Below are 22268 nucleotides of genomic sequence, written 5' to 3'. Positions count from 1 at the left end.
TGCTCCTGTACTCGAATCTTCTCGCTATGAAGGCCAACATACCATTTGCCTTCTTAACCGTCTGCTGCACCTGCATGCTTACCTTCAGTGACTGGTGCACAAGGACACCCAGGTCTCGTTGCACTTCCCCTTTTCCCAATCTATTGCCATTCAGATAATAATCTGCCTTCCTGTTTTTGCCACCAAAGTGGATAACCTCGCATTTATCCACATTATACTGCATCTGCCATGCATCTGCCCAATCACCCAACCTGTCCAAATCATACTGGAGTTTCTCGGCATCCTCCTCATAGCACACACGCCCACCCAGCTTTGTGTCATCCGCAAACTTGGAGATATTACATCTAGTTCCCTCATCCAGACCATTAATATATATTGTGAATAGCTTTTGAAATATAGGAATCACATTAGCTGTCCGCCAATCCTCTTGCACTATTCCCTTTTCTAATGAATCTTTATATATAATTAATAGTGCCTCTGCTATCTGTTCCCTAATTTCTTTTAATATGAGTGGATGCAATCCATCTGAAACAGGGGTTTTATCCTTACATAGGATATACAGCACAGAAATAACAACAGAAAATGCTGGAAAAACTCAGCAGGTCAGGCAACATCCGTGGAGAGAAATTTGAGTTGACGTTTCGGGTTTGACCCTTCTTCAAAACTGGAGAGAAAAGGAACTAGATCGAAGGCAGGGCTGCGATCGGACAAAAGAATAAAAGAACCAAAAGAAGTAAAAGAGATTCGAAGCTAGACGAGATGGTAATAGGCTGTGATTAGGTGTAAAGTGTACTGGCAGGGCAAAAGATAGCTGCCAGGTGTGAGAGAGAAACAAAAGGAAAGGGGGGGGGGAAAGGAAAGGAGTGGAAAAATATAAGTGAAAATGAAATGGGGGCCGAGGTTATGATCTGAAATTGTTGAACTCGATATTGAGACCGGAAGGCTGCAGACTGCCTAATCGGAAGATGAGGTGCTGTTCCTCGAGTTTACGTTGAGCTTCCGTGGAACAGTACAGGAGGCCAAGGACGGTGAGGTCCGAGTGGGAATGGAGCGGTGAATTGAAATGACAGGCGACCGGAAGCTCGGGGTCACCCTTACGGACTGAACGGAGGTGTTCCGCAAAGCGGTCACCCAATCTGCGTTTGGTCTCCCCAATGTAGAGGAGACCGCATCGTGAGCAGCGAATACAGTATACTAGATTGCGAGAAGTACAAGTAAATCGCTGTTTCACCTGGAAGGGGTGTTTGGGGCCCTGGACAGTGGGGAGGGGGGAGGTATAGGGGCAGGTGTTACATCTCCTCCGCTTGCACGGTAAGGTGCCAGGCGAAGGGGAAGGGCTGTTTGGGGTGATAGAGGAGTGGACTAGGGTGTCTCGGAGAGAGCGGTCCCTGCGGAATGCTGAAAGGGGAGGGGAGGGGAAGATACGTTTGGTGGTGGGATCACTTTGGAGGTAGCGGAAATGCCGGAGGATGATCCGTTGAATGTGGAGGCTGGTGGGGTGAAAGGTGAGGACAAGGGGAACCCTATCGTGGTTCCGGGAGGGAGGGGCAGGGGTGAGGGCAGAGGTGCGGGAGATAGAACTGACACGGTCGAGGGCAGTGTCAACCACGGTAGAGGGGAATCCTCGGTTGCGGAAAAAGGAAGACATGTCTGAAGCACTGGTGTGGAAGGTGGCATCGTCGGAGCAGATACGGCGGAGGCGGAGAAACTGGGAGAATGGAATAGAGTCCTTACAGGAAGCGGGGTGGGAGGAAGTGTAGTCCAGGTAGCTGTGGGAGTCAGTGGGCTTGTAGTAAATATTGGTCGATAACCTATCCCCAGAGATGGAGACGGAGAAGTCGAGGAAGGGAAGGGAAGAGTCAGAGATGGACCATGTGAAGGTGAGGGAAGGGTGGAAATTGGAGGCAAAGTGAATGAAATTGTCAAGTTCGGGGCGAGAGCAGGAAACGGCACCGATACAGTCATCAATGTATCGGAAAAAGAGGTGAGGGAGGGGACCCGAGTAGGACTGGAATAAAGATTGTTCCACATAGCCCACGAAAAGGCAGGCATAGCTAGGACCCATGCGGGTACCCATGGCAACACCTTTGATTTGGAGGAAATGAGTGGAGTTAAAGGAGAAGTTGTTCAATGTGAGAACAAGTTCAGCCAGGCGGAGGAGGGTCGTGGTGGATGGGGACTGGTCGGGCCTCTGTTCGAGGAAGAAGCGGAGTGCCCTCAGGCCATCCGGGTGGGGGATGGAGGTGTAGAGGGATTGTACGTCCATGGTGAAAAGGAAGCGGTTGGGGCCAGGAAACTGGAAACTGTTAAAGTGGCGGAGGGCGTCCGAAGAGTCGCGGATGTAGGTGGGAAGAGACTGGACAAGGGGAGAAAAGATAGAGTCAAGATAGGAAGAGATAAGTTCCGTAGGGCAAGAACAGGCTGAAACGATGGGTCTACCAGGGCAGTCCTGTTTGTGGATCTTGGGAAGGAGGTAGAAGCGGGCTGTGCGGGGTTGGGGAACTATGAGGTTGGTGGCAGTAGGGGGAAGATCTCCAGAGGAGATGAGGTCAGTGACAGTCTTGGAAACGGTGGTTTGATATTCGGTAGTGGGGTCATGGTCCAGGTGGAGGTAGGAGCAGGTGTCGGAGAGTTGGCGTTCAGCTTCCGCTAGGTAGAGGTCAGTACGCCAAACAACAACAGCACCACCCTTGTCAGCGGGTTTAATGACAATGTCAGGGTTGGATCTAAGAGAATGGAGTGCTGCAAGTTCAGAGGGAGGTAGGTTGGAGTGAGTGAGGGGAGCAGAGAAATGGAGACGGCCGATGTCACGGCGGCAGTTAGCGATGAAAAGATCTAGAGAGGGTAAGAGGCCAGGGGGAGGGGTCCAGGTAGAATGGGAATTCTGCAAGCGGGAGAAAGGGTCAGTTGTGCGGGGGGAGGACTCCTGGCCAAAGAAGTGGGCACGGAGACGAAGGCGGCGGAAAAAGAGCTCAGCTGACCCTTTCTCCCGCTTGCAGAATTCCCATTCTACCTGGACCCCTCCCCCTGGCCTCTTACCCTCTCTAGATCTTTTCATCGCTAACTGCCGCCGTGACATCGGCCGTCTCCATTTCTCTGCTCCCCTCACTCACTCCAACCTACCTCCCTCTGAACTTGCAGCACTCCATTCTCTTAGATCCAACCCTGACATTGTCATTAAACCCGCTGACAAGGGTGGTGCTGTTGTTGTTTGGCGTACTGACCTCTACCTAGCGGAAGCTGAACGCCAACTCTCCGACACCTGCTCCTACCTCCACCTGGACCATGACCCCACTACCGAATATCAAACCACCGTTTCCAAGACTGTCACTGACCTCATCTCCTCTGGAGATCTTCCCCCTACTGCCACCAACCTCATAGTTCCCCAACCCCGCACAGCCCGCTTCTACCTCCTTCCCAAGATCCACAAACAGGACTGCCCTGGTAGACCCATCGTTTCAGCCTGTTCTTGCCCTACGGAACTTATCTCTTCCTATCTTGACTCTATCTTTTCTCCCCTTGTCCAGTCTCTTCCCACCTACATCCGCGACTCTTCGGACGCCCTCCGCCACTTTAACAGTTTCCAGTTTCCTGGCCCCAACCGCTTCCTTTTCACCATGGACGTACAATCCCTCTACACCTCCATCCCCCACCCGGATGGCCTGAGGGCACTCCGCTTCTTCCTCGAACAGAGGCCCGACCAGTCCCCATCCACCACGACCCTCCTCCGCCTGGCTGAACTTGTTCTCACATTGAACAACTTCTCCTTTAACTCCACTCATTTCCTCCAAATCAAAGGTGTTGCCATGGGTACCCGCATGGGTTCTAGCTATGCCTGCCTTTTCGTGGGCTATGTGGAACAATCTTTATTCCAGTCCTACTCGGGTCCCCTCCCTCACCTCTTTTTCCGATACATTGATGACTGTATCGGTGCCGTTTCCTGCTCTCGCCCCGAACTTGACAATTTCATTCACTTTGCCTCCAATTTCCACCCTTCCCTCACCTTCACATGGTCCATCTCTGACTCTTCCCTTCCCTTCCTCGACTTCTCCGTCTCCATCTCTGGGGATAGGTTATCGACCAATATTTACTACAAGCCCACTGACTCCCACAGCTACCTGGACTACACTTCCTCCCACCCCGCTTCCTGTAAGGACTCTATTCCATTCTCCCAGTTTCTCCGCCTCCGCCGTATCTGCTCCGACGATGCCACCTTCCACACCAGTGCTTCAGACATGTCTTCCTTTTTCCGCAACCGAGGATTCCCCTCTACCGTGGTTGACACTGCCCTCGACCGTGTCAGTTCTATCTCCCGCACCTCTGCCCTCACCCCTGCCCCTCCCTCCCGGAACCACGATAGGGTTCCCCTTGTCCTCACCTTTCACCCCACCAGCCTCCACATTCAACGGATCATCCTCCGGCATTTCCGCTACCTCCAAAGTGATCCCACCACCAAACGTATCTTCCCCTCCCCTCCCCTTTCAGCATTCCGCAGGGACCGCTCTCTCCGAGACACCCTAGTCCACTCCTCTATCACCCCAAACAGCCCTTCCCCTTCGCCTGGCACCTTACCGTGCAAGCGGAGGAGATGTAACACCTGCCCCTATACCTCCCCCCTCCCCACTGTCCAGGGCCCCAAACACCCCTTCCAGGTGAAACAGCGATTTACTTGTACTTCTCGCAATCTAGTATACTGTATTCGCTGCTCACGATGCGGTCTCCTCTACATTGGGGAGACCAAACGCAGATTGGGTGACCGCTTTGCGGAACACCTCCGTTCAGTCCGTAAGGGTGACCCCGAGCTTCCGGTCGCCTGTCATTTCAATTCACCGCTCCATTCCCACTCGGACCTCACCGTCCTTGGCCTCCTGTACTGTTCCACGGAAGCTCAACGTAAACTCGAGGAACAGCACCTCATCTTCCGATTAGGCAGTCTGCAGCCTTCCGGTCTCAATATCGAGTTCAACAATTTCAGATCATAACCTCGGCCCCCATTTCATTTTCACTTATATTTTTCCACTCCTTTCCTTTCCCCCCCCCCTTTCCTTTTGTTTCTCTCTCACACCTGGCAGCTATCTTTTGCCCTGCCAGTACACTTTACACCTAATCACAGCCTATTACCATCTCGTCTAGCTTCGAATCTCTTTTACTTCTTTTGGTTCTTTTATTCTTTTGTCCGATCGCAGCCCTGCCTTCGATCTAGTTCCTTTTCTCTCCAGTTTTGAAGAAGGGTCAAACCCGAAACGTCAACTCAAATTTCTCTCCACGGATGTTGCCTGACCTGCTGAGTTTTTCCAGCATTTTCTGTTGTTATTTCGGATTTCCAACATCTGCAGTATTTTGCTATTATACAGCACAGAAACAGGCCATTCGGCCCAACCAGTCCATGCCGGTGTTTATGCTCCACTCGAGCCTCCTCCCGTCTTTCCTCTTCTAACTATCAGCATAACCTTCTATTCCCTTCTCCCTCATATGCTTATCTAACCTCCCCTTAAATGCATCTATACTATTCGCTTCAACGAATATTCCCTGTGGTAGCGAGTTCCACATTCTCACCACTCTTTGGGTAAAGAAGTTCCTTCTGAATTCCCTATTGGATATCTGACTATCTTATATTGAAGGCCTCTAGTTATGCTCTTCCCCACAAGTGGAAACATTCTCTCTGTGTCCACTCTATCAAAACCTTTCATAATTTAAAGACCTCTATTAGGTCACCCCTCAGCCTTCTTTTTTCAAGAGAAAAGAGACCCAGCCTGTTCACCCTTTCCTGATAGGTGTACCCTCACATTTCTTGTCTGGGTGGGGTAGAGGAGCAAAGGGATCTCGGAGTACAAATACACAAATCACTAAAAGTAGCGACACAGGTTAACAAGGCCATAAATAAAGCAAACCAGGCACTAGGATTTATTTCTAGAGGGATAGAATTGAAAAGTAGTGAAGTTCTTGTAAAACTTCTCTGCATCCTCTCCAGTGCCTCTATATCCTTTTTATAATATGGCGACCAGAACTGTACGCAGTACGCCAAGTGTGGTCTAACCAAGGTTCAATACAGGTTTAGCATAACTTCACTACTTTTCAATTCTATCTCTCTGGAAATAAATCCTAGTGCTTGGTTTGCTTTTTTCATGGCCTTGTGCCACTACTTTTAGTGATTTGTGTATTTGTACTCCGAGATCCCTTTACTCCTCTACCCCACCCAGACTCGCACCCTCCAAGTGATAAATGACCTCCCTATTCTTCCTACCAAAATGTAATACCTCACATTTACCTGTGTTGAATTTCATTTGCCAATTATATGCCATTCTGAAAGTTTATTAATGCCTTCCTGTAATTTGTTGCAGTCCTCCTCAGGTTGACTATTCCACCCCCCCACCCAATCTGATTCATTTCCCAATACTAGATCCAGTAGTGATTCCTCTCTTGGGGGCGTCTTGCATACTGGGTAAGAAAGGAGTCTTGTACACACTGTAATAACTCCATTGTTTTTTTCCCTTTTCCTACCACTTCTTGCCAGTTTATTTGGGGGTAGTTGAAATCTCCCAAGATTATTATTCGATGACCTTTACTCATTTCATAGATTTACTTACATATTTCTTCCTCCACTTCCTTTCCACTATTAGCTGGTCCGCAGAATATCAGCACTAACGGGATTGATCCCTTCTTATACTTTGTCTCAATCTGTATGGATTCTGTTTCTATCTCAATGTTAGTTATGTCCCTTTTGTCTACTGCATTATTAGTACAGACACTTCACCCCCAACCCGTCTTCCTTCCCTATCCTTTCAAAGTATTTTATATCCTATGATATATAACTGTCAGTCCTATTCTTTATATAGCCATGTGTCAGTTAGCCCTACTACATCTGGCTCCTTGCTTCGGATTATTGCCTGTTTTGATTCAGATGCTGTGCACAATGCTATACAGGTAATTTAATTAGTTTTTATTAATTGTTCCCCTCATTTTATTTTTAACAGTCATTTTAAACTTGCATTCTATAGCTGCATCTCTTCTTTGACTGTTTATGTTCCCCTTGTTCCTTACCCTGGTCTGACCTATTTCTTCTAGCTTCAGACTTATTTTCATCAGATCCCTCCCCCTGACTTACTGGTTTAAAGCCCTATCCACATGATTATTTAACCTTTCCACTAGAAAACTGGTCCCACTCTAGTTCAGGTGGAGTCCATCTCAGCGGTACAGCTCCTTCCTGTCCCCACACTGGTGCCAGCGTCCCATGAAAGGGAACTCCTCCTTCCCACACCAGTCTTTCAGCCACGCATTCACCTTTCTGATCTGTCCATCACGATACCAATTAATACATGGCTCGAGTAGCAATCCCGAGATTAGCACCCGTGAAGACCTGTTTTTTAAATTTAGTTCCTAACTTCTGCTATTCCCTTAGATTGACCTCCTCCCTTTTCTTCCCTATGTCATTGGTCCCAACATGGACCACGACAACTGGACCTTACCCCTCCCTTTCCAAGTTCCTCTCCAGTTGCTCCGAGATATCCTTTACCTTTGCATCAGGTAGGCAACACACTCTTCTGGACTCTCGGTTGTGACTGCAGAGGACACTATCCCCAAGACTACAAGCTTTCTATTCTGCTCCTATCCCCACTACCCTCCCCCCGCCACCCTTGCACTGCCTCCTGCTCCACGATGCCATGACTAGCATTATGGCCCTCCTCTTTACAGCCCTCATTCTTATCCTCACGGGTAGGAAGTATATTGTACCTATTAGGGGACCTCCTTCTCTACCTTCCCTACGTTCCCCTTACCCTGCTGACTAACAGTCGCACTCTCCCCTTCCTGCACCTGTGCTTTCCTCTGAGGTGTGACTGTACTCTGGAGAAAACTATCCAGTCTTATGTGTCAGAGTTTTTAACACCCCCATTTAGCTCAATGACTCTGAGTTGGAGAGACTCAAGGCAGAGACATTTCCTGCCAATGTGCCAACATGGGACAGTTTGCTGCCCACAAACCCCCACATATCAGTCCTGACACATTGCCTGTGCGACCATCTCTGATCTGTATTTATTAGTTAGTAATGTGGCAGAACCACTGAATGACTCTGGCTAACTGTATATAATTCTCTTTAACGATGTTCTAACACCAGCCTAAACCTGTACCATTGTGTTAGGCATTACTGTGTTTTGTATATAGAGTTTGCATGTACGGGGCGTGGCCCCTTTAAGAGCGCTGGAAAACGCGGGCAAACGCGATGACGTCACTTTGCAAATCACGGGGCTGCCCAGGCAGTCCTCCTGGCATCTCTGTTGAGTAAAGACCTATTTAATTGTTCTCTTGTGTCGATCTCAGTTATTCGTAGGAATTCGCTAATTCCTACATTGGTGACCCCGTTTTTGTGAACGTTTTCACAAAAGAAGAGCACAGCATGGAAGCAAACGCCGTTTCACTGAAGCTACCGCAGTTCTGGGAGCAGCAAGCGCCCTCGTGGTTTATTCAGGTCGAGGCCCAGTTTGCCCTGAGGAACATCGATGCGGATCAGACCAAGTACCTTTATGTGGTCTCCGCACTCGACAGCTCTACCACCTCTCGGATCGTCAGCCTCCTCGAAAACCCCCCAACGGAGCGCAAGTATGAAACCCTCAAAGCGCGGTTACTGCAGGTTTTCGGGCTCACAAAATCGGAGCGCGCCCGTCGATTACTCGCTATGCCCGGGCTCGGGGACTCCAAGCCTTCAGAGTTGATGAGCCAAATGCTCACACTCCTGGGCTCAGAACGGGAATGCTTCCTATTCCACGAGAGTTTCCTCAGCCAACTGCCTGAACAGGTACAAGCTGCCCTGGCCAGATCTGAAATAGAAGACTGCGCAACACTCCCCGACCTGACAAGACCCACGTTCTCCTCCACAGCCACGAAACATGGTGTGGAACACCACATCACCACCAACGGCCCCCCCGGTCTACGTGCGGGCCCGGCGCCTGGAACCTGGCAAGCTGGCAGTCGCAAAGGCGGAGTTCGCAACCATGGAACGGTTAGGGATTATTTGCCAGTCAAATAGTCCCTGGTCTTCACCCCTTCATATCGTCCCGAAGCCTGGCGGCGGATGGCGGCCATGCGGCGACTATCAACGCCTAAACGACGCCACCACTCCTGATCGGTACCCGATCCCCCACATTCAGGATTTCTCTGCCCATTTGGCAGGGAACACCGTGTTCTCAAAAGTCGACCTCGTCCGGGGCTACCACCAGGTCCCAGTTAATCCACAAGATGTCCAGAAGACCGCAGTCATCACCCCATTCGGCCTCTTCGAGTTTTTATGGATGCCGTTTGGGTTAAAGAACGCCGCCCAGGCTTTCCAATGCCTGATGGACTTCGTGCTGCGGGACCTCAAGTTCCTCTTCATCTACCTGGACGATATTCTAATTGCCAGTCCTACGAAGGAAGAACATGCCTGTCACCTACGCACCCTTTTTCGACGCCTCAGCCAACACGGCCTGATTATCAACCCAGCCAAGTGTCAGTTTGGCCTGCACCAAATTGACTTCCTGGGGCATCACATCACCTCAGAGGGAGCGGTTCCTTTACCTTCGAAGGTAGAGGCAGTGACATCCTTTCCACGCGCGCAGAACGTAAAGGCCCTGCAAGAATTCCTAGGCATGGTAAACTTTTACCACCGTTTCGTGCCTAAGGCGGCACTACTCATGCAGCCCCTGTACGAGGCCCTCAAGGGCAAGACTGGCAAGAACCCGGTAGACTGGACGGATGACATGGCCCAAGCGTTCGCCGACACCAAAAGCGCCTTAGCCAACGCGACTATGCTGGCGCACCTGCTGCCAGGAGCCACCATCGCCCTCACCACCGACGCGTCGGACTATGCAGTCGGTGCCGTGCAACAGCCGTGGGTGAACGGGACGTGGCAGCCATTGGCATTCTTCAGCCATCAACTACGGCAGAACGAGAGAGCATACAGCACGTTCGACTGGGAGTTGCTCGCCCTTTTTCTGGCCATCCGCCATTTTCGGTTCCTATGTGAAGGACGTCCTTTCACCGCCTTTGTGGCCCATAAATCGCTAACCTTTGCAATGGCCAAGACCGCCGAACCGTGGTCAGCCCGACAGCAGTGTCAACTGACCTACATATCCGAATTCACCACGGATATACAGCACGTGGCCGGTAAGGACAACCTGGTGGCAGACTGCCTCTCCCGCGCGATCGTCAATACGGTTCATTTGGGCATCGACTACGCCCTCATGGCAGTGGACCAAGCCTCAGACCTGGAAGTCCAAGCTTACAGAACGGCCATCACTGGCCTCTAGTTGGCCGACGTCAAGTTCCATTCGGCAGGTACCACGCTGTTGTGTGACGTCTCCGTACAGGATCCTCGCCCTGTCGTGCCGGTCGTCTGGCGCCGCAAATTGTTCAATGCCACACATGGGTTGTCACACCCAGGAATGAAGGCCTCTCAGAAACTGATGTCAGCGAAATTTGTATGGCATGGCATGCAGTGGGCCAACACCTGCGTGGTCTGCCAAAAGGCCCAGGTACAGCTCCACATCAAAGCTCCATTGCCCACCTTCACAGTTCCGGAGCGACGTTTTGACCACATCAACGTGGACCTGGTAGGACCACTCCCACCCTCCCATGGTTTTTCACACATCCTGACCATGGTTGACCGCACCACCAGATGGCCGGAGGCAGTCCCCCTGTCATCCACTACTTCGGCGGACGTGGCCAGGGTGTTCATTTCCTCCTGGATCGCCCGTTTCGGAGTGCCTGCAGATATTTCGTCAGACAGGGGACTGCAGTTTTCTTCCAAACTCTGGAATGCAGTGGCCCAAGGACTCGATGTCAAATTACACCGCACCACAGCCTACCACCCACAGGCGATAAAACAAAACAAAAAAGGTGACTCAACCGTGGCTAACAAGGGAAATTAGGGATAGCATAAGATCCAAGGAGAGGACATACAAATTGGCCAGAAAAAGCAATAATCCTGAGGATTGGGAGCAGTTTAGGAGTCAACAAAGGAGGACAAAGGGATTAATTAAGAAAGGGAAAATAGAATATGAGAGTAAGCTTGCAGGGAACATAAAAACTGACTGTAAAAGCTTTTATAGATATGTGAAGAGAAAAAGATTGGTGAAGTCAAGCGTAGGTCCCTTACAGTCAGAATCAGGGGAATTTATAATGGGAAACAAGGAAATGGCAGACCAACTAAATACATATTTTGGTTCTGTCTTCACAAAGGAGGACACAAATAACCTCCCAGAGATGCCGGGGAACATAAGGTCTGATGAAATTGTGCTTGACTAATTTACTGGAATTTTTTGAGGATGTAACTGGTAAAATAGATAAGGGAGAAACAGTGGATGTGGTGTATTTGGACTTTCAGAAGGCTTTTGATAAGGTCCCACATAAGAGATTAGCGTGCAAAATTAAGGCACATGGGATTGGGGGCAAGGTATTGACTTGGATAGAGAACTGGTTGGCGGACAGAAAGCAAAGAGTTGGAATAAACGGGTCGTTTTCCGAGTGGCAGGCAGTGACTAGTGGGGTACCGCAAGGATCGGTCCTAGGACCCCAGCTGTTCACAATATATATTAATGATCTGGACGAGGGAATTGGATGTAATATCTCCAAATTTGCAGACGACACAAAGCTGGGCGGGAGGGTAAGCTGCGAGGAGGATGTCGGGAAACTCCAGTACGATTGGACAGGTTGGGTGATTGGGCAGAAACATGGCAAATGCACTATAATGTGGATAAATGTGAGGTTATCCACTTTGGTGGCAAAAACAGGAAGGCAGATTATTATTTGAATGGCAATAGATTGGGAGAAGGGGAAGTGCAAAGAGACCTGGGTGTCCTTTTGCACCAGTCGCTGAAGGTAAGCATGCAGGTGCAGCAGGCGGTTAAGAAGGCAAATTGTATGTTGGCCTTCGTAGCAAGAGGGTTCGAGTACAGGAACAAGGATGTCTTGCTACAGTTGTACAGGGCCTTGGTGAGACCGCACCTTGAGTATTATGTGCAGTTTTGGTCACCTTACCTGAAGAAGGACGTTCTTGCCATGGAGGGAGTGCAGCGAAGATTCACCAGGCTGATACCTGGGATGGCAGGAATGACGTATGAGGAGAGATTGTGTCGATTGGGCTTATACTCACTGGAGTTTAGAAGATTGAGAGGGGATCTCATCGAAACCTATAAAATTCTGTCAGGTCTGGACAGACTAGATGCAGGAAGGATGTTTCTGATGGCCGGGGAGTCCAGAACCAGGGGTCATAGTCTAAGGATAAGGGGTAAGCCATTTAGGACTGAAATGAGGAGGAATTTCTTCACCCAGAGAGTGGTGAACCTGTGGAATTCTCTGCCACAGAGGGCGGTGGAGGCTAGTTCATTAAATATATTCAAGAAAGAGTTGGATATATTTCTTGAGGCTAAAGGGAGCAAGGGATTTGGGGAAAAGGCAGGGACAGGGTACTGAATTTGGATGATCAGCCATGATCACATTGAATGGCGGAGCGGGCTCGAAGGGCCGAATGGCCTACTCCTGCTCCTATCTTCTATGTTTCTATGTTTCTATGAATGGCCTCTGTGAACGCTTCCACTGGTCAATGAAAGCCGCCCTGAGGGCCAGCCTCCAGGACGCTGGATGGGCAGACAAGCTACCGTGGGTCCTGTTGGGCCTTCGCACGGCCCCCAAAGAAGACCTTCACTCTTCATCAGTGGAGCTTGTGTATGGTCAGCCGCTGCGAGTCCCAGGGGACTTCCTACCAACATCGACGGAGCCATGGTCCGCGTCTGCCCAGCTTGCTAGTCACCAAGAGGTGGCCAGATGTTTCGCACCGGTGCCCACTCCGCACCACGGGCTGCAGAGGTCACACGTTCCCACGGAGCTTCACAAGGCTGAATACGTTTTTATTCGCCATGACGCACATAGGGTTCCGCTCAAGGTCCCATATACCGGTCCCTTCTGCGTGTTGGACGCAGGGGACAAAACCTTTACGGTAGATGTCGGTGGTAAACCGGACCACATTTCGGTCGACCGCTTAAAGCCAGCACATTTAGACCTCGGCCGCCCCGTCGAGACAGCTCAACTGCTGAAACGGGGTCGGCCACCCATCGTCGTTACGGCAGACCGAGTGCCACCGCCCGGCAGACCGCCAGCCGACCAGCAGCGTCCGCATCGAGAGTACAGGAGTCGTTCTGACAGGCTCGTCAGACCCCCTCACTGTTTGACTTTGTCCGTTAAAGCGAATTCTGGGGGGGCGCATGTGGCAGAACCACTGAATGACTCTGGCTAACTGTATATAATTCTCTTTAACGATGTTCCAACACCAGCCTAAACCTGTACCATTGTGTTAGGCATTACTGTGTTTTGTATATAGAGTTTGCATGTACGGGGCGTGGCCCCTTTAAGAGCGCCGGAAAACGCGGGCAAACGCGATGATGTCACGTTGCAAACCACGGGGCTGCCCAGGCAGTCCTCCTGGCATCTCCGTTGAGTAAAGACCTGTTTAATTGTTCTCTTGTGTCGATCTCAGTTATTCGTAGGAATTCGTTAATTCCTACAGTATTAATTTATATCTAGAACTAATAGAATCACTTGAAGTCTATTAATAATTAGTTTGATTTCAAATTAATTAGTAATTAATTATTCTGATTATTTATGTAGAGCAGATACTTAATGCAAATTGGATCGCTTTAATGTTGGTTTACTCTACTTACTCTATTAAGTGCAGTGATTTTGTTACGCATATCAACGCAACAAAATCCCACAAACAACACTGGGATGGATGGCCAGCTAATCTCTTTGTTTTAATGGTTTCAGTTCACAATAAGTTCAGATGAGAGTGGAAATTCAGACTATCTAGCTCTTCTGGCTGCAGAAACTGACCGTCTCCATTCCCAACACCATATCGATCTGCCTCTTGAATGACATCAGCGTTTGTGCCTCCTCCACCTGAGCCAGACCATTCCAGGTGTACTTAAAGAACTGTGAGGAAAGTAACTGTGGACACCCCCCCGCAATCTGTCCCACCCCCCCGCGATCTGTCTGACTCCCCGCAATCTGTCCCACTCCCCCCGCGATCTGTCTGATTCCCCGCAATCTGTCCCACTCCCCCCGCAATCTGTCTGACTCCCCGCAATCTGTCCCACTCCCCCCGCAATCTGTCTGACTCCCCGCAATCTGTCCCACTCCCCCCGCGATCTGTCTGATTCCCCGCAATCTGTCCCACTCCCCCCGCAATCTGTCCCACTCCCCCCGCGATCTGTCTGACTCCCCGCAATCTGTCCCACTCCCCCCGCGATCTGTCTGACTCCCCGCAATCTGTCCCACTCCCCCCGCGATCTGTCTGACTCCCCGCAATCTGTCCCATTCCCCCCGTGATCTGTCTGACTCCCCGTGATCTGTCTGACTCCCCGCAATCTGTCCCACTCCCCCCGTGATCTGTCTGACTCCCCGCAATCTGTCCCACTCCCCCCGTGATCTGTCAGACTCCCCGCAATCTGTCCCACTCCCCCCGTGATCTGTCTGACTCCCCGCAATCTGTCCCACTCCCCCCGTGATCTGTCTGACTCCCCGCAATCTGTCCCACTCCCCCCGCGATCTGTCTGATTCCCCGCAATCTGTCCCACTCCCCCCGCAATCTGTCCCACTCCCCCCGCGATCTGTCTGACTCCCCGCAATCTGTCCCACTCCCCCCGCGATCTGTCTGACTCCCCGCAATCTGTCCCATTCCCCCCGTGATCTGTCTGACTCCCCGTGATCTGTCTGACTCCCCGCAATCTGTCCCACTCCCCCCGCGATCTGTCTGACTCCCCGCAATCTGTCTGACTCCGCCCGCGATCTGTCTGACTCCCCCCGCGATCTGTCTGACTCCCCCCGCGATCTGTCTGACTCCCCACAATCTGTCCCACTCCCCCCGTGATCTGTCTGACTCCCCGCAATCTGTCCCATTCCCCCCGTGATCTGTCCCACTCCCCCCGTGATCTGTCTGACTCCCCACAATCTGTCCCACTCCCCCCGTGATCTGTCTGACTCCCCACAATCTGTCCCACTCCCCCCGTGATCTGTCTGACTCCCCACAATCTGTCCCACTCCCCCCGTGATCTGTCTGACTCCCCGCAATCTGTCCCATTCCCCCCGTGATCTGTCCCACTCCCCCCGTGATCTGTCTGACTCCCCGCAACCTGTCCCACCCCCCCCCGCAATCTGTCCCACTCCCCCCGTGATCTGTCTGACTCCCCGCAATCTGTCTGACTCCCCCCGCGATCTGTCTGACTCCCCCCGCGATCTGTCTGACTCCCCCCGCGATCTGTCTGACTCCCCACAATCTGTCCCACTCCCCCCGTGATCTGTCTGACTCCCCGCAATCTGTCCCATTCCCCCCGTGATCTGTCCCACTCCCCCCGTGATCTGTCTGACTCCCCACAATCTGTCCCACTCCCCCCGTGATCTGTCTGACTCCCCGCAATCTGTCCCATTCCCCCCGTGATCTGTCCCACTCCCCCCGTGATCTGTCTGACTCCCCGCAACCTGTCCCACCCCCCCCCGCAATCTGTCCCACTCCCCCGTGATCTGTCTGACTCCCCGCAATCTGTCTGACTCCCCCCGCGATCTGTCTGACTCCCCCCGTAATCTGTCTGACTCCCCCCGCGATCTGTCTGACTCCCTGCAATCTGTCCCACTCCCCCCGCGATCTGTCTGACTCCCCGCAATCTGTCGCACTCCCCCCGTGATCTGTCTGACTCCCCCGCGATCTGTCTGACTCCCCGGAATCTGACCCACTCCCCCCGTGATCTGTCTGACTCCCCCCGTGATCTGTCTGACTCCCCACAATCTGTCCCACTCCCCCCGTGATCTGTCTGACTCCCCCCGTGATCTGTCTGACTTCCCCCGTGATCTCTCTGACTCCCCCCGTGATCTGTCTGACTCCCCCCGCGATCTGTCTGACTCCCCCAGTGATCTCTCTGACTCCCCCCGTGATCTGTCTGACTCCCCCCGCGATCTGTCTGACTCCCCCAGTGATATGTCTGACTCCCCCCGTGATCTGCCTGACTCCCCCCGGTATCTGTCCCACTCCCCGCGATCTGTCCCACTCCCCCCGTGATCTGTCTGACTCCCCGTGATCTGTCCCACACCCCTTGCGATCTGTCTGACTCCCCCCGCGATCTGCCTGACTCCCCCCGCGATCTGTCTGGCTCCCTGAGATCTGTCCCACTCCCCGTGATCTGTCTGACTCCCCCCGTGATCTGTCTGACTCCCCGCAATCTGTCCCACTCCCCCCGTGATCTGTCTGACTCCCCCTGCGATCTGTCTGACTCCCCGGAATCTGTCCCACTCCCCCCGTGATCTGTCTGACTCCCCCCGTGATCTGTCTGACTCCCCGCAATCTGTCCCACTCCCCCCGTGATCTGTCTGACTCCCCACAATCTGTCCCACTCCCCCCGTGATCTGTCTGGCTGCCCCCGTGATCTGTCTGACTCCCCCCGTGATCTGTCTGACTCCCCGAGATCCGTCTGACTCCCCGTGATCTGTCTGACTCCCCGCAATCTGTCCCACTCCCCCCGTGATCTGTCTGACTCCCCGCAATCTGTCCCACTCCCCCCGTGATCTGTCTGACTCCCCGCAATCTGTCCCACTCCCCCCGTGATCTGTCTGACTCCCCCCATGATCTGTCTGACTCCCTGAGATCTGTCCCACTCCCCATGATCTGTCTGAACCCCCCGCGATCTGTCTGACTCCCCCCGCAATCTGTCTGACTCCCTGAGATCTGTCCCACTCCCCATGATCTGTCTGACTCCCCCCGCGATCTGTCTGACTCCCCCCGTGATCTCTCTGAATCCCCCCGCGATCTGTCTGACTCCCCGTGATCTGTCTGACTCCCCCCGTGATCTGTCTGACTCCCCCCGTGATCTGCCTGACTCCCCCCGTGATCTGTCTGACTCCCCGTGATCTGTCCGACTCCCCCCGGTATCTGTCCCACTCCCCGCGATCTGTCCCACTCCCCCCGCGATCTGTCCGACTCCCCCCGCGATCTGTCCCACTCCCCGCGATCTGTCCCACTCCCCTTGCGATCTGTCTGACTCCCCCCGCGATCTGTCTGACTCCCCCCGCGATCTGTCTGACTCCCTGAGATCTGTCCCACTCCCCGTGATCTGTCTGACTCCCCCCGTGATCTGTCTGATTCCTCCCGTGATCTATCTGACTTCCCCTGCGATCTGTCTGACTCCCCCCGCAATCTGTCTGACTCCCCCCGTGATCTGTCTGATTCCTCCCGTGATCTATCTGACTTCCCCTGCGATCTGTCTGACTCCCCCCGCAATCTGTCTGACTCCCCGCGATCTGTTCCACTGCCCCCGCGATCTGTCCCACTCCCCGCGATCTGTCCCACTCCCCCCGCGATCTGTCTGACTCCCCGCGATCTGTCTGACTCCCCCCGCGATCTGTCTGACTCCCCCCGCGATCTGTCGCACTCCCTGCGCGATCTGTCTGACTCCCCCCGCGATCTGTCTGACTCCCCCCGCGATCTGTCGCACTCCCTGCGCGATCTGTCTGACCCCCCCGCCGATCTGTCCCATTCCCCCCACAACCTTTCCCCGCAGTCTGAGATAGGGAGGGGCGAGGCCATGGAGGGATTTGAAAACAAGGATGAAAATTTTGAAATCGAGGTGGGGTCGGACCGGGAGCACAGGGGTGCTGGGTGGACAGGACTTGGTATGAGTTAGGATACAGGCAGCAGGGTTTTGGAGGATGCAAGGTGGGAGGCCAGCCAGCAGAGCACTGGAATAGTTGAGTCTAAAGATAACAAAGGCATGGATGAGGGATTCAGCAGCAGATGAGCTGAGGCGGGGCAGAGATAGGCGATGGTATGGAGATGGATGTAGGCACTGGGGGTGAGGGGGGAATTCCCTACCTTAGCCCCACCTGTTAGCGTGACATAATGTCAAGGAAGCGGTGGCCGATGCTCTTCTGCCAGCTGGTGGCGGGTCCTGTAGCGTCCTCTGTTTTCAAAGTCCCAGTAGCATGGTCGTTCTGAGGTAGCACCCAGCAAAAAAAAATGGTGGAGAGGTGACATAAAAACGTAGAAAAATAGGAGCAGGAGTAGGCCATTCGGCCCTTTGAGCCTGCTCCGCCAGCCAATATGATCATGGCTGATCCTCTATCTCAATGCCATATTCCCGCTCTCTCCCCATACCCCTTGATGCCTTTTGTGTCTAGAAATCTATCTATCTCCTTCTTAAATATATTCAGTGACTTGACCTCCACAGCCTTCTGTGGTAGAGAATTCCACAGGTTCACCACCCTCTGAGTGAAGAAATTTCCCCTCATCTCAGTCCTAAATGTCCTACCCTGTATCCTGAGACTGTGACCCCTCGTTCTAGAGACCCCAGCCAGAGGAAACATCCTCCCTGCATCCAGTCAGTCTAGCCCTGTCAGAATTTTATACATTTGAATGAGATCCCCTCTCACTCTTCTAAACTCTAGTGAATACAGGCCTAGTTGACCCAATCTCTCCTCATACGACAGTCCTGCCATCCCAGGAATCAGTCTGGTGAACCTTCGCTGCACTCCCTCTATGGCAAGTATATCCTTTCTTAGGTAAGGAGACCAAGGGCAGGACTTTCATTGAGTTGTGGAGGCGGGATTGGAGGCGTGTGGGGGGTTAAAACCTTGAAATCGGGGGGGGCACGAACCCATCCCGCCCCCAACCTGCCTCCATGCCAGTTTCAAAGGAGGCGGGTACCCGACCCGCACTGGGAGCCGCCTCCCCGAGGCGGGAAGGGGATTAGTGCCAATTAACTGCCTGTTAACAGGTAGTTAACAGGCAGTTTTTAGCCTAATCCCTATTTTTATTCCTCAAGTGTGGGATTCCCGACGGCTCCAAACCACGCCAAGTTAGCGAGGCGGACCGTCGGGATGAAGGGCTTGGAAGGGTCAAGATGGCTGGTGTTCAGGTGAGTGATGGGTGCATGAGTGCAGAGATGAGTGTGTTTGGTGTGTGTAAAGTGTTTAAAGAAGTCTGTTCGCCCTCCTGCCATCTGGGAGACGCTACAGATGCATTCGCACCCATACGACCAGGTTTAGGAACAGCTTCTTTCCCAGGGCTGTCATCCTACTGAACTCCACAAATAAACTCTAAAGCCTGCACATCTGCCAATGCACTTTATTATGGTTATGTTTATGTTAATGTATTACAAGCCAAATGTATGTTGAATGTTTAAATGTCTTAATCTAAATGTACACTCTCGGGAGCCGCAAGCCTACATTTTGTTGTACTGCACTTGTGCACTAACAATGACAATAAAGTTGATTATGATTATGATGATTATGATGTACTTAACTTTACAGCCTTCCTTCCTTCAGGCCTCAGGAGTCCCTCATCTCACCAGCACAGAAAGCAAAATGGCCGCGAACTGTCAAAATCTGCAGCATTCAGCTTTCTGATCCGGGGAGATCTCTGAATCATCCTGAGAGGAAGGAATTAACCTGGAGTACAGATTGTCAGTGTTTGACAGCTTCAAACAGCTGTCAAATGCTGATATTTCATCTGTCAAAAGGTCTTGACAGATGAAACATCAATCTGTGACGTCACCTGTTGCCGGGTGGCCCTTAATTGGCCTGCTGAGCCCGCTGGGTGGGCTCAACAAGGTCAATCAAGTCAAAATCGCGTGGGTTGGCTAGAACTCGATGGAGGCAGGACTACAACCCCGAAAGTTGTTGTCCCGCTTCCTACCCGCCTCCTCAATGAAAATCCAGCCCCAAAACTGCACACAGGCCCTGTACAACTGTAGTAAGACATCCTTGCTCCTGTACTCAAATCCTCTTGCAATGAAGGCCAACATACCATTTCCTTGCTAACTGCTTGCTGCACCTGCATGTTTGCTTTCAGGACTGATGTACAAGGACACCCAGGTCCCTTTGTACATCAGCATTTCCCAATCTAGCACCATTTAAATAATACTCTACCTTTCTGTTTTTCCTACCTAAGTGGATAACTTCACATTTATCCACATTTTACTGCATCTGCCATGTATTTGCCCATTCACTCAACTTGTCTAAATCGCCTTGAAGCCTCTTTGCATCCTCCTCACAACTTACAACCCCACCTAGTTTTGCGTTGTCAGCAAACTTGGAAATATTACATTTGGTTCCCTCATCCAAATCATTGACATATATTGTGAATAGCTGGGGCCCAAACACTGATCCCTGCGGTACTCCACTAGCCACCGCCTGCCACCCCGAAAAAGTCCCATTTATTCCTACTCTCTGTTTCCTGTCTGTTAACCAATTTTCAATCCATGCCAGTATATTACCCCCAAACCCATGTGCTTTAATTTTGCACACTAACCTCTTATGTGGGATTTTATCAATGGCCTTCTGAAAATCCATCGCCACGGCCAACTTCGACCCTAGCGCTGCTTGCACGCTGGGTTCTAAGCATGCCAGGTAAACCCAATGTGCAAGCAGACGGACTGAGGTATGGTCAGCACCTCTTAAAGGGACACACACGTCTTTCAGGTAAGTATGCATTTAAACTTCTGGACTGTTTTTTTTTGATTTTATTGAAGTAGTGATTTGCTGCAATACATGTTCAAAGTTTTTTAAGTGTGTAGGGAGTGCTGCTGGATGCTTGCAAGGCCTCGGATGGTAAAGGAAGGCCTCTGAGAAGACAGAAAATGCTACAAATACTCTGCAGGTCACACAACATCTGTGAAGAGAGAAACAGAGTTCACATCTCAGGTCGAGATGTTAGCTGACCTGCAGAGTACTTTCAGCATTTTATGCTGTAATTTCAGATTTACAGCATTCACTCGCAGAGGGAAGAGGAAGACACAAAAGAGGAAGAAACAGAAGAGGAAGGAGCTGAGGAGGAGGAAACAGTAGAGGAGGAAGCAGATGGAAGGATGCATCCCAGACAGTACCTTTGTGGTCAGGATATCTGGGATGGAATCATCCACCTGCGGTCCCAGTGACAGCAACCCCAATTCCCCTTTCAACATTTGTCCCACACCTTACCTTCTCTCTATTATTGACCATCACAGCGTCCTTAGGCTACAATGCTGAAATAAAAGCCACCACAAAACAAACATTCCAATACAACTTTACACATCTATCCATCCAATGTGACATCAAGAAATCAACTCATCACCCGTATGCATTTTCTTAGTGACTGTATTGTGTGTGTGCCTTTGCCTATCCTAGTGATGTCACGCAGTGCTACCAAGTGGCTTCAACATGGCTGGTAGAAGGCTGCTGACTTTCAGTGGGGAACACTGCAAATGGCCTTGCTGGTCGACCTTGAGGAGCTGGTGGCTGGGAGTGTCAAATCAAACGTCTTCATCTTCTTCTTCTTCTTCACACTCCTCTCCACTGGCTGGGCAGGCTGCATTTCTTTGGTGTGTAAAATGAGGAAGGCACAAGGGTGGAGTTGTGGTGAGGGGAGGGCAGGAAAGCAAGAGGTGTATGTGAGAAAGAGGATAATATATGAGGATACCAGCATCTTCTATCCTTTCAGCCCCACCATTGGCCAAAGGCCCAGCCATGCCTCTGCCAAGAATGGCCTGCACCATCTCCTCCAAGGGGGTGAGGTGAGGCTAGGAATGGAAGATGTGCCTCGTGATTGGTACAGGTTGTTGGTAGGTGAGTGATTTGGGGGGAGAGTCGTGCATTGAGCAGTGCGTGAGGCTAGTGGTGCAGCTGGTAAGAGACGGCTTTTGAAGATGCATTCACTGACCTTGACCACTGGTCTGAGGTCATGAAGCTTCTTTAGGCACTGGAGCCAGGTGGTGGGGGTGACACGACTGACGGTGACGGCCTCAGTGATCTGGTCCCACATCCTTCTTTCTGGAGGACCTCCTGGCCCCTGTGGGTAGAGGGCCGCTCTTGCAGTGTTGACACTCTGCATAAAGCTGGAGTGCTGCGTCCAAGACCCTGGGTGCCTTGCCCTGGCTTGCTGAGCCATTTGTGTTAGTGCTGAGGCACTTTTCCCATTTTTTGAGGTTCGGAATGGAATTCAGCTTTAAGAATTGAAGATTCCCATTTGGGAATTCTTTATAATGGTAATGGTTTTTTTGAAAGGAAGAGAGGGCTGAAAACTGCATTTTTTTTCACTGCATTGTAATTTTTATTAGTTCTGAGTGCATGGCCCCTTTAATTCATAGTCCTTGTCATTGCCCACAATGCCTTGCGAACTCCACAGCCTTGCTCCCAGAGGCTATAAGAAGCTGCAACGCCGCTCCTGGATGGGAACTTCGGGTCGGAGGCCTCTGTTAATGCTACCAGGAGAGCGTTACATGGTA

General features: G+C 51.6%; 1 protein-coding gene across 1 annotated transcript in view; it reads right to left on the bottom strand.

Annotated features, from left to right (window-relative positions):
• The window catches only part of LOC147105983 (uncharacterized), a 106770-nt gene that overhangs the window by 40010 nt on the left and 44492 nt on the right, over positions 1-22268 (bottom strand). The gene's annotated exons all lie outside the window — the stretch shown is intronic.

The sequence above is a fragment of the Somniosus microcephalus genome, chromosome 16, assembly GCF_052327205.1.
Source record: "Somniosus microcephalus isolate GS21.2 chromosome 16, FLI_Smic_1.0, whole genome shotgun sequence".
NCBI lineage: Eukaryota > Metazoa > Chordata > Chondrichthyes > Squaliformes > Somniosidae > Somniosus > Somniosus microcephalus.
This window is presented reverse-complemented; position numbering and strand designations above follow the sequence as displayed.